Genomic DNA, 10,103 nt, shown 5'->3' on the forward strand with positions numbered 1-10,103 from the left:
CTGGTACTAAAGCACTCAGCTTTTAAATATTCTCTTCCCAATGTGCCAGGGTAGACAAAGCATGCTGAACGGGGGCAGTCCTGCAGCTGGCTGTTTTTCAGTCTTTCCATTTATTCCGTGACAGCTTTCTTTCCTTTAGAAAATATTCTTGGCAAAAATATTCAAATGAGGGGACATAATAGCACTTGGAACAGAAGCCTTTGATGTTTAAAAAAAAAAAAGATACATGGAGGAATCTGAAATGTAGAACTGTTTCATTATTAATGAATCAGTGTGCAAATTCATGGATTCATTCTCTGTTGACCTTTCAGAAAATATACAGGGTTTTGTGTTAAAAGCACACCAACTGATGCTCATGCGTTGGTTTCCTTAGAATGTGGGCTGTAAAAATTATACCTGAGACTCATGGACTAAGGAACCTCGAAAAGTTTCACAAGGCTTTTCAGTTTTGAAGGTGAATTAAGTGACAGGGAAGTAGTGGCTTGGGCTCTGATTTGAATTTGAACAAGGTAGGTCTTCATAGCGGTCCCCGAAGTATGTCTTTAAAGTTCTTTAATGGAAAAGTATTGCCAGTTCCCGCAAACCTAGTGGGTTGCTGGTTTTTAAATCCTAATCAATGAGTCTCGTTGCCTTGCCGGGTCTCCTGACACTCACCCAGAGCAGCGACAGAAACAAATACAAACAGCATGCTTCTCCAGCGCCCACTTCTAATTTGGCTGACTGGAAGCAACAGCTCTCCCAGTGGGAAAGGCCTGCCCTTCCTCTGTCCAGTGGGAAGCCACTGATTCTCTTTGGTTCCTGAGATTGTTTTATAAAGACAAGAAAGCTCATCTCTTTGCAGACAGGAACTCCTTAACAGTAGGTGCCTGGGAAGCGCTACCGTTGAGTTGCGACATGAGCTTGGGTGAGCCACTTGGGCCCTCCTGACAGCCCCGCCTTCCCTCCATGCACGTGAAGCTCTTGGAGCACCGACCGGGCACCCAGTGAGCTGCAGGTCCTTGCATTTTCTTTACTCATCAACAAACACTATGTACGAGCTTCTAAGCCAAGCATGGGACACAGAAATGACAGGGACACGGTTCCTGCCCAAGAGCTGATGCTCACAGCCTGGTACTGGGAGTGATGACCGGGTTTGGACATGGCCATGGGAAAGCTTAGAAGAACAGCAGCAAGTGAGACAGCGTCACTGCACAGATACACCAGCTGGCTCTTGAGGGAAGGGAGGAAAGAAGAAAAGGGAGGGAGGGAAAAGGCACAGGGCATTTTGGGGGAGGGCACAGCACTTACAAAGGCAGAGAACACTTGGTACACCTTCAGTGTCAAGAAAGTTCACGGTGCAGTGAGAGCGGTCGGTTCGTGGAGGTGCAGTGAGCAGCCCCGGCTTCGTTGATCTGTTCCCGGTTTAGGAGCAGCCACAGAATCATGTGTTCTGTTTTTGTTTGTATTTCTGGTCGGCTCGTAACGATCTATGGTTTCGTTCCCTTCAAGCAATAGCTGAGCCGCTTCCTGGTCCCTGTGGCCACCAGTCCCGCCAGCCATGCTGCCGTCCGGTCTCCGTCTATTGAGGAGCATCTGGAAAGAGTGACGTCAGCAGGGACTCGCTGGAATGAGGTGTTGGGGCGAAAGGGGCAGGGAGAGGTGGCGAAAGAGTTGGCAGCATCCGTGGAACCAGGCTCGGACCCGCTTCCTCAAACAACCAGCCGTGTGCCGGAGGGAAAAGCTGATCTTTGTGTCTCTCGGCATTTTCCACTTTTAATTCAGGGTATTTACGAGGGAGGATGCATCAAGTTTAAGAAAGCAGCATAAATTAAAAACAGCTGGGGAGAGCAGAAGCAAACGGAGGAGCAACCTTGAGCCATGAATCACACGAATGAGAAATTCCCATGAATTTGATTGAAAGCTTCCTAGTTGGCAAAGTGAAGAAGGAAACCAGAAACAGTTGACTTTGTCTTCCTGTGCCATCCACTAGCACTGGGGATGTGGCCGGACCACACTGAGACCTGCTGGGATGGCAAAACACACATCGAACTTGAAAGACTTGGTGCAGACAACGTAAAATGGCTCAGTGGCTTGCTGGTGTTCTGAATTTATTATTTGTGGAGAGAATATTTTGGGTAAGCTAGCTTAAAATATCTGATTAATCTCACCAGTTTCTTGTCAATTTTTAAAGTGTGGCTACTAGGTAATGCAGAATTGTACAGGTAACTCCCACTGGTGGTTCACATTATATTTCTGGTGGACAGTGGTGGGCTGTTAGATAAAAGCACCCACTGACTGGGAAATGGATAAATAAAATCTTACATCTACACCAGGGAATGTGGTTCAGCAGTGAGAAGGAAGGAGATAAAGGGTAGAGGGTTGCTTTTGGAGAGCAGAAAAATGTTCCATAATGTGTATGGTGATGCTTGTACAACTGTGTTCGAATCATTAAATTGTAAACCTCAACAAATGGATAGAGTATATTTAGCTGTACTGCAAAAATAACAATACAACTGTTTTGAACTTCTGAAAAGAAAGACAAAAGCAAACTGCTGTTGAGAAGAAAGCCAGTGTCTGTGGACACATGGAGAAGGATTTCTCTGAGCACAGCCTTTGGGAAGCACCTGATTGATGTTCAGTTCACTGTCAGTCTCTGATTATCAGTGTGTTCACAGTAAACACACGGCAACTTCTGCGGGTCTGTCTTCCATGGAGTTTTCAGGATTTGCCAATGGGTTGTTCTCAATTCACTGAACACCATGTGCTAATGGCTCCCAAGTTCCTGCCATCAGCCCAGACTTCTCAAAACTCCAGAGCCAGGCACGCCCTACATGTTCCTCAAGTTCAACATAACCAAACGTTATTCCTCCCTGAATTTCCTGTCCAGTTGGATCCATCATCTCCTGCCCAATTCTAGAAGCCTGGGCAAACTGTCGGACTCTTCACTTGTTCACCCTGTTCTATGTGTGCAGTCAGGCTTCCCGGCCCACAGTTCTCCTATCTACGCCCCCATCTCTGTGCTGTCCTTTGGGCCCTCATCCTGTCCCATCTGGACCATTGCAGCAGCCTCTCCACTCATCTCTGGTCCAGGCTTGCTCCCTGAAATCAACCTCAGCCCCCATTTGCGGACACAATCAACCTGGTATGCAATGGATTTCCACCACTTTCAGGAAAAAGAAGTCATGAAGACAAACGTCCCTCAATGACCAGGCCCCTGCCTCCCTGTCTCTTCCCATCTCTCACTCCTTCAGTGACCCTGTCTGCCCAAGATCCTGCCTACCCTGCTAAAACAGAAGTGATTAATTCCCTCGCATTCTGTCAGCCCAGCTCAGGGGTGCCCCCTCTGTATGCCCAGCCAGATCTCACCAGCATTGCCCTGGCCGTGTTGGGTGATGGCATCCACCCATCCCATGACCAAGCTTCGCCCATCTCTAAGTCCCACACAGGCTCCAGTGCAGCAGTGCTTAATAAAAGTGTGTTGAACACAGGACAAACCATGGTAAAACTAATGGAATCTAAATTCTGAATTAGGCAAATGGGTAAAAGTCTTAGGACCCCCAATTTCTCTGTGCTAACTGCCCTTTTTCATCCCCAGGAGAAATATATGGGGTCTCTTTGGCTCATCACTGTGACTCCAAAGTTATTCTGTGGTTGCTGGCTGGCTGGCTGGCTGGCTGGGAAGATAAATAAATAAACAGACAACAAGGACGAAAGGGAGATGCATTGAAAGCAACTGCTCTCGCGAGAATAGGCCTGACATTCACAAAATTCTATCTGTGTCACCTCTCAAGCCTGAGTTAGGTTATTCAATATCCAATTCCTTGAAACCTGGTGAAGCATTTACTTTACCCGTGAACAAATAGTTACTCGATTAAATGTGACTGTTTAGATGACACATCCCGCTGTATTTGCTGCATCCAATTCTATTGCCAGGCCCAAATGAATATATCCCAGTTTCTAAATAAAGAGAGTCGAGAGCGTCTGTGATGTTGGTGCGGAGTAAGAACGGCCACCTCTCTGGCGTTCCGCAGGACGCGTGTCTAGACCGCTTGACTCACTCCAAACAGACCGATGCATCACATGTGCTCACAGAAACAAGGAAGGGGAAGGGAGTCCTTTCTCCTCGGCAAACACTCAGGGTAACTGACCGCTTTGAAGACACAAGAGACACGCAGATGACGGGAACATGGTCCATGCTTCAACTGGAAGTGGACCTGGAACTTCAGAGCCCTGAGTTGAAAGTCAGCAAGAGAGCAGATGGATGGTGTCTTGGGAGCCTGGAGAACTGAGAAAAGGAAGGGTTTTGTCCTCATTCAGGGCAGGGGACTGAGAGCCTGAACTATGGCAGGGCAGTGGCAATGGAGAGAAAGGGGCAGATCCAAGAACTATTTAGGAACTGGAGGCTGTGGGGCTGGTTGACTGGATGGATTTGGGGGATAAAGAAGAACTACAGGCAGAGATAGCTCTGGTAAGCCTCACCACCCAAATCAATGCTATATGTCATTGGAATAGAAATGGATTCAAGGGGTAGGATAAGGAGTTCTGATTTGGCCATGTTGAACTTTAGATGACTATGAGACCCCTGGGAGTGGCTATCCTGGAGGCAGCTCCAATGTGGAGCTGGATGAGAGAGGTCGATCTGGGAATGAAGATTTCCATGCTCAGGTAGTGGAGTGGACACAAAGGACCACAGAAGTTGTGTCAGGTGTAGGGTGGGAAGGGACCAAGGATAAAATGCTAGAGGCTAGGGAGATCAAGAGGAACGGCTAACAAGTCTGACAGCAAGCAAGCAGGGATGAGACAGGATGCCAAGAGAAGAGACTTCAAAGGAGGAGATTGCCCTACACCTGTCACAGGACAGAGTCAATGCTCACTAAATGTGGGCTGAGCAGTTGAATGTGGTCAGTTACTATATAAGTAAAGCAAAGCTCTATGGTTGTGTAAATTCGTGGTGAAGTGGTTGTGTCTGTTGACTTTGGCCCAGCTCTGCTACTTTCCAGTTGGGTGGCCTTGGACAAGGTGCCCAGGCCCCACAAGAAGATCTTGCCCACAGTATTAGTTGGTCATCTTTGGCAAGTGGCTAAACAAACTCTAGTACAAGCATACTATGCAGTTAAAAAGAATGAGGTTGATCTTCATGGACTGACGTAGAAAAACATCTTTGATATTAAAAAGTTTCCAGGGTGGGACATCTATGGTCTGCATATAAATTCGTAGAAGCGTCTGGAAGGGTCTATATCAATGCAACAACAGCAGCTACTCTAGGGAAGGGACTGAGGTTGCAAGGATCATGTGGGTTTTCAGTTCTCCCCATAAGATTTAATTTTTATGAACATGTATTCAGTTATTGCTTGCACACTCACAAATCGCTACACTTAAAAACTACATCTAGAGTATTGTCTACCTTCTAATGTAGTGCTGAAGGCTAAAATGAGATGACTACAGAGCACACTGCCTGACACAAAGGCTGGTCCTGGTGCAGAGACTCCTGCCCGGAATGGGCAATGGAACCCAGGCTCCTGGGCGCCTGCTCTCTGCCTGGCACGTTGTTCACAGTGATGCTCTCTGCGAGGTATGCTGCGTGTGACGTGCAACTGGTTTGTTACTTTTCCTCCCAGGGCTTCTGATTGCTCACCTGCCCAGGGGAGTCATAACAGAACCAGTTTGTATAGGGTTGTTGGGGACATTAAATGTATGAATATATGGAAAGCAGTGCTTAGGCAATGTGAGCCATTAACAGGACCATCATTATCAACATCAAAGTTACTTAGCCAAGTCTCACGGCTAGTAAACAGCTGACCTCTCTCTGTGTATCTATGTCAGTTGTTTTCACCGCACCATTTGGCGGTGGTACATACACACACACACCCAAAAATGTGCATATGTAATAAACGTGACTGTGGACCGGGGCAGGGGGGCTGCTACTGTTGTAGTTTTTCCAGAGGAAGCAAACTCTGGAGGTGGACTGTGATGACAGCTACACAATGTGACTGCTCCTAGTGCCCCTGGACTGTACACTTAAAACAGCAGATTATATGTTCTATATATTTTACCACGATTAAAAGTTAGAAGAGTAAACTTTAATAGACTGAAATGGAATAAATTTGCCTTGAGACTGCCCGCTTAGGAACTGGAGCTGAAGGCAAAGGCCGCTACCTGGGACCCACGCTCAGAGCCCCTGGCCTTGGTCTCTCATAGGCAGTTTGGATTCCTGCCTCACTCCCCACCATCCATCCAGACCTCACGGTCCTCTCCCATCCTCTCCCTCAGCCTTCCTTTTGCTCTGGGTCTGGACTGGCCTGGAGGAGCAGGCTGGATGCTGGTGGCAGCTGTCCTTGGTCCTGCCTGGGCTGGGCCCCTGGGAATCTGGGCACTGCTCTTCCCTCAGACGTGACCTGTGTCCTTCCCAGAAGTCCGGGCTCCAGGGTCAACTCCTCTTGGAAAACCAGAGAGGCACCTTGTTGTAGCCAACATCTCCCAGCTGCTGTGTGGCAGATGGTGCTGTCCACCGCGGGGGCCTCTTCCCACTACCAGCTTCAAGTGATTCTCGGCCGGAGCACCACAGGCCAAGCCCAGTATGGACCATGCAGTACATAGCCAGCCAGCAGGAGAACACATGTCCATGATGGGCTCAGATGCATGGCCTGGGTTTTGGCTCTTGCGGGAGGATCAGCGAAGGAACATCAATTAATGGTAAGGCCCTCCCTCTCCACAGGACACCTGCCGCCCCAGCCATGGGCACATTCAGAGACCTCTGCCCTGAAGTCTCCCACATGGGCACTGTCTATTGGACCCTAGCCCAGGGGAGTTGAGTGCTCCTAAATCTGCCTGCAAGCCGGTTCACACAAGCCTGCCTCAGCTCCCAGCCCATTCAGAAACGATCCTGGTGGGAAGCTGCTCCTGCCTGTCTCCCCCCTGGAGGCCTTGCCTGACAAGCACGTGGCATGGAGACCCCTTCCCAGGTGCCTCCAGTCCTCACTGCAGCTGTGCAGCAGGTCAAACTGACTCCCTAGGAGCCTGCGGCTTTTCAGCAACATCGCAACAAGAGGGGCCTTCGCCCTGGATTCTGTTGCGCTTTCTCAGGACTCGCTCTGTGCCAGGCACCAGGTAGGGCACTGGGCATCCTTGTCCCTGCACCCAAGGAGCTTCTGGGCTGGGAGGAGTGACAGACATCACTCGACAAGGCACAACAGCGGCTAAGAAGGAGCAGCAGTGGGTGCCGTGAGACACAAAGGAGAGACGCTGGGTGGCAGAGCACAGAATCTAAACTGAGAGAGTGCCCAACATCTAATGGGAGCCCTGGAGAGCAGCTGCTCCCACCCCCTTCTCCCCAAGGGGAAGACCACCCCGCCCATCCCACCCCCATGTTCACACACATGACGCAAGCACAAACACACTAGGGCACACAGACACCACACACACAAGGCACACAGGCACACAAACACACAGACACAAATGTACTCAGATACAGACGTGTGTGCACACATACACATACATATGCACACGTGGACCTCCCTTGTGACATTTCAAACCCACTCCCGAGGGGCCGCATACGGCTCTTTTTCATCCAACAGCATCTCTACAAAGATACTGGGGGCTGAGGGTATGGAGCAACGCAGGTCGATGGCTGTGCACCAAGCAACACAATGGCCCCGGGGGGCTGCCGTCTAGCCTTCCGTTGTCCTGCTGCCCTGCGTGCAGAGAGCAGCTCTCCAGCCTCTCAAAGTGTGTGGCTCTGTGCCTCCCAGTTTCCAGCACTGGACTCCTCCTCCAGCCACCCGCACAGGAGTCTTTGGGACTTAGATGCACCTTGCTGGTTTTCAAGGTCTGATACATTTTTACATATTCCCATGGGCGAGGGGGGAAACTCAGGTGAACTTGAAAGTCAGTAGGATGTTTTGGTTTCAGTGGAACTTTTAATTGCTTTTTGTATTGAGAGGGGGCTTACACACACCCCATACAGAGGAGGGCTTTTGTAAAATTGGGGAAGTTATAGGTTGATCCATGATCTTACGTTTTAAGATTAGAGAATTACCTAGCGATAGATTTAAACACAAAGCAGCACCATCCTCCTTCTAAGCTTCAAACAGTTGGCTACCAGGTCCTCAGGGCGGTGGGATTTGGTTACTGCTGAGGCCCTGTGGGTTTCCACCAGCGCCTCATTGCAAACTCAGCCCACAAGTCTCAAAGGCAGGAGAGCTGCACAGAGGCACTGGCTCCTCCTCCTGGGCTCCGGGGAAAGCCCAGGGACACCCTTTGTTCTGTGCCTGTGGTTTCCCGCCCCTCCTCCCACGCATTCTACAAAAAGAAGGCAGACTGCAGCCGGGTACTGGTAGCCTTTGTAACAGCTAACCCTGAACACAGTGGGCTAGGACTCACCATTCAGCCACTCCCTGCAGAGTCAGCCCCACAAAGTTTTCCAGAAAAGTCGATAGGAAGCTGACAGATCAAAAGTGAGTCGTGCCAGCTCTCCTCTTAGGAAACAGTTAGATGGGTGTCTGACTGCTAACACCTCGCTTCTTTTCATAGTAGGTCTGAAAATAGCTCAGAATTCTTTAAGTGTCTAGGGATGTAGGCGACAAAGAGCTTTGAGTGGAAAAAAACCTCCCGAGAACCCCCAATTCTGTTCCTCCCACATCCCTCCCCACTAACCAACGTGCCTGCTCAAACCACAATCTCGGATGCCTAGGGACTAGGGATAGACTCACAGTTCTCTCCGTGGCTCGGGTAGGCCATTCTCAGAAGAGTGATGAGCCCAGCCATCCAGAATCCACACCACCAGGATCTTCCCGGGGTCACTTTTCCATGTCCCATACCATAAATCTCTTATGCTCCTATCCACTGGCCCTGGCAGCTCCTTCCTGAATGAGCCCCTTTCTCTATATTTGAGCTTTAACGGGCCTGTCAGATTCACCACCTCAGCTGTGCCCTTCCTGGCTATGGTTGTGTTTAACACAGGTGCCATTGGTGGCCAAGAAGACCCCAGTGCACCTGAGACACTGGTGGGGAAAGATGGGCTGGAGGACGAGGGATTTCAGAAAAGAAGGGATTGGAGGTGGAGAGCTGTGACGTTGGGAATTAGCAAAGTATGAACCTGAACCAGGACTGGAGTGGGATGAGGGCAACGTTCTGCAGGAAGCACTGATAAAGCTGATGTGGCAATGTGGCAGGCTGGGCGGGGTGAAGGGGATCCCCTGGACAGTGAGCGGGGGTTCTCCACGACTGCTCCGGAAGCCACTCGCATCAAAATCACCCAGAAGCTTTGTAACTGCAGGTCCCCGGCCCCACCCCAAAGGCTCTAATTTTGTAGATGGGTGAAGCTCAGAAATCCACATTGTTAAAAGCTCCCTGGATGACGCTGACGCCCACTAAAGTGGCCCTAACGTCTATGCTGCTTAACGACCAGGAGCAATGCCCTTCCGTCTTACTTCCCTTACACCTGATGTGGTCGCCGGTGATGAGTCAGTGGCCTGTGAACAAGTCCATGCTGAGATGGATAAATAAATGGAGAAGACTCAAAGCTGGCTGCAGGGCCGCCCTGAGTGGCTGTGTGCTCTGTGGTTTCAGTAACAGAGATAAGGAGGAAGTCTGGGGGAGGAGCAAGCTAGGAGTGAAGGCCATCAGCCCCCTTTTACACAGGGTCACTTCCAAATGCACATGGGTAACACGAGCACAGGGCTCAGGGGCTGGGGGGCCAGGCCAGTGACCCGGGGGTCCACTGCATTCCAGCTGAGGCTGTGGCCTGGATGACGAGCACTGTGGGCTGCTATGGCCAGAACCGCGGAGAAATCTGTGTTGAAGATCAGAAGGGGAAGGAAGGACCAGCAGGGTGATGGGAGGCACAGGCAGTGCCCCAAGAGCAGGGAGTACAATGAACACAGAGGTCGATCTATGCACTCAAAGAACTTGGGGGAGCTTGAGAAAAGCCATGGAAGTTAACCATTAAGAAAGCACTGGTGGGCTGGTGCGTGGCTCACTAGGTTAATCCTCCGCCTGCGGTGCCGGCATCCCATATGGGCGCCAGGTTCTAGTCCTGGTTGCTCCTCTTCCAGTCCAGCTCTCTGCTATGGTCCGGGAAGGCAGTGGAGGATGGCCCAAGTGCTTGGGCCCCTGCACCCACATGG

Source organism: Lepus europaeus, chromosome 4 (assembly GCF_033115175.1).
Source record: "Lepus europaeus isolate LE1 chromosome 4, mLepTim1.pri, whole genome shotgun sequence".
NCBI lineage: Eukaryota > Metazoa > Chordata > Mammalia > Lagomorpha > Leporidae > Lepus > Lepus europaeus.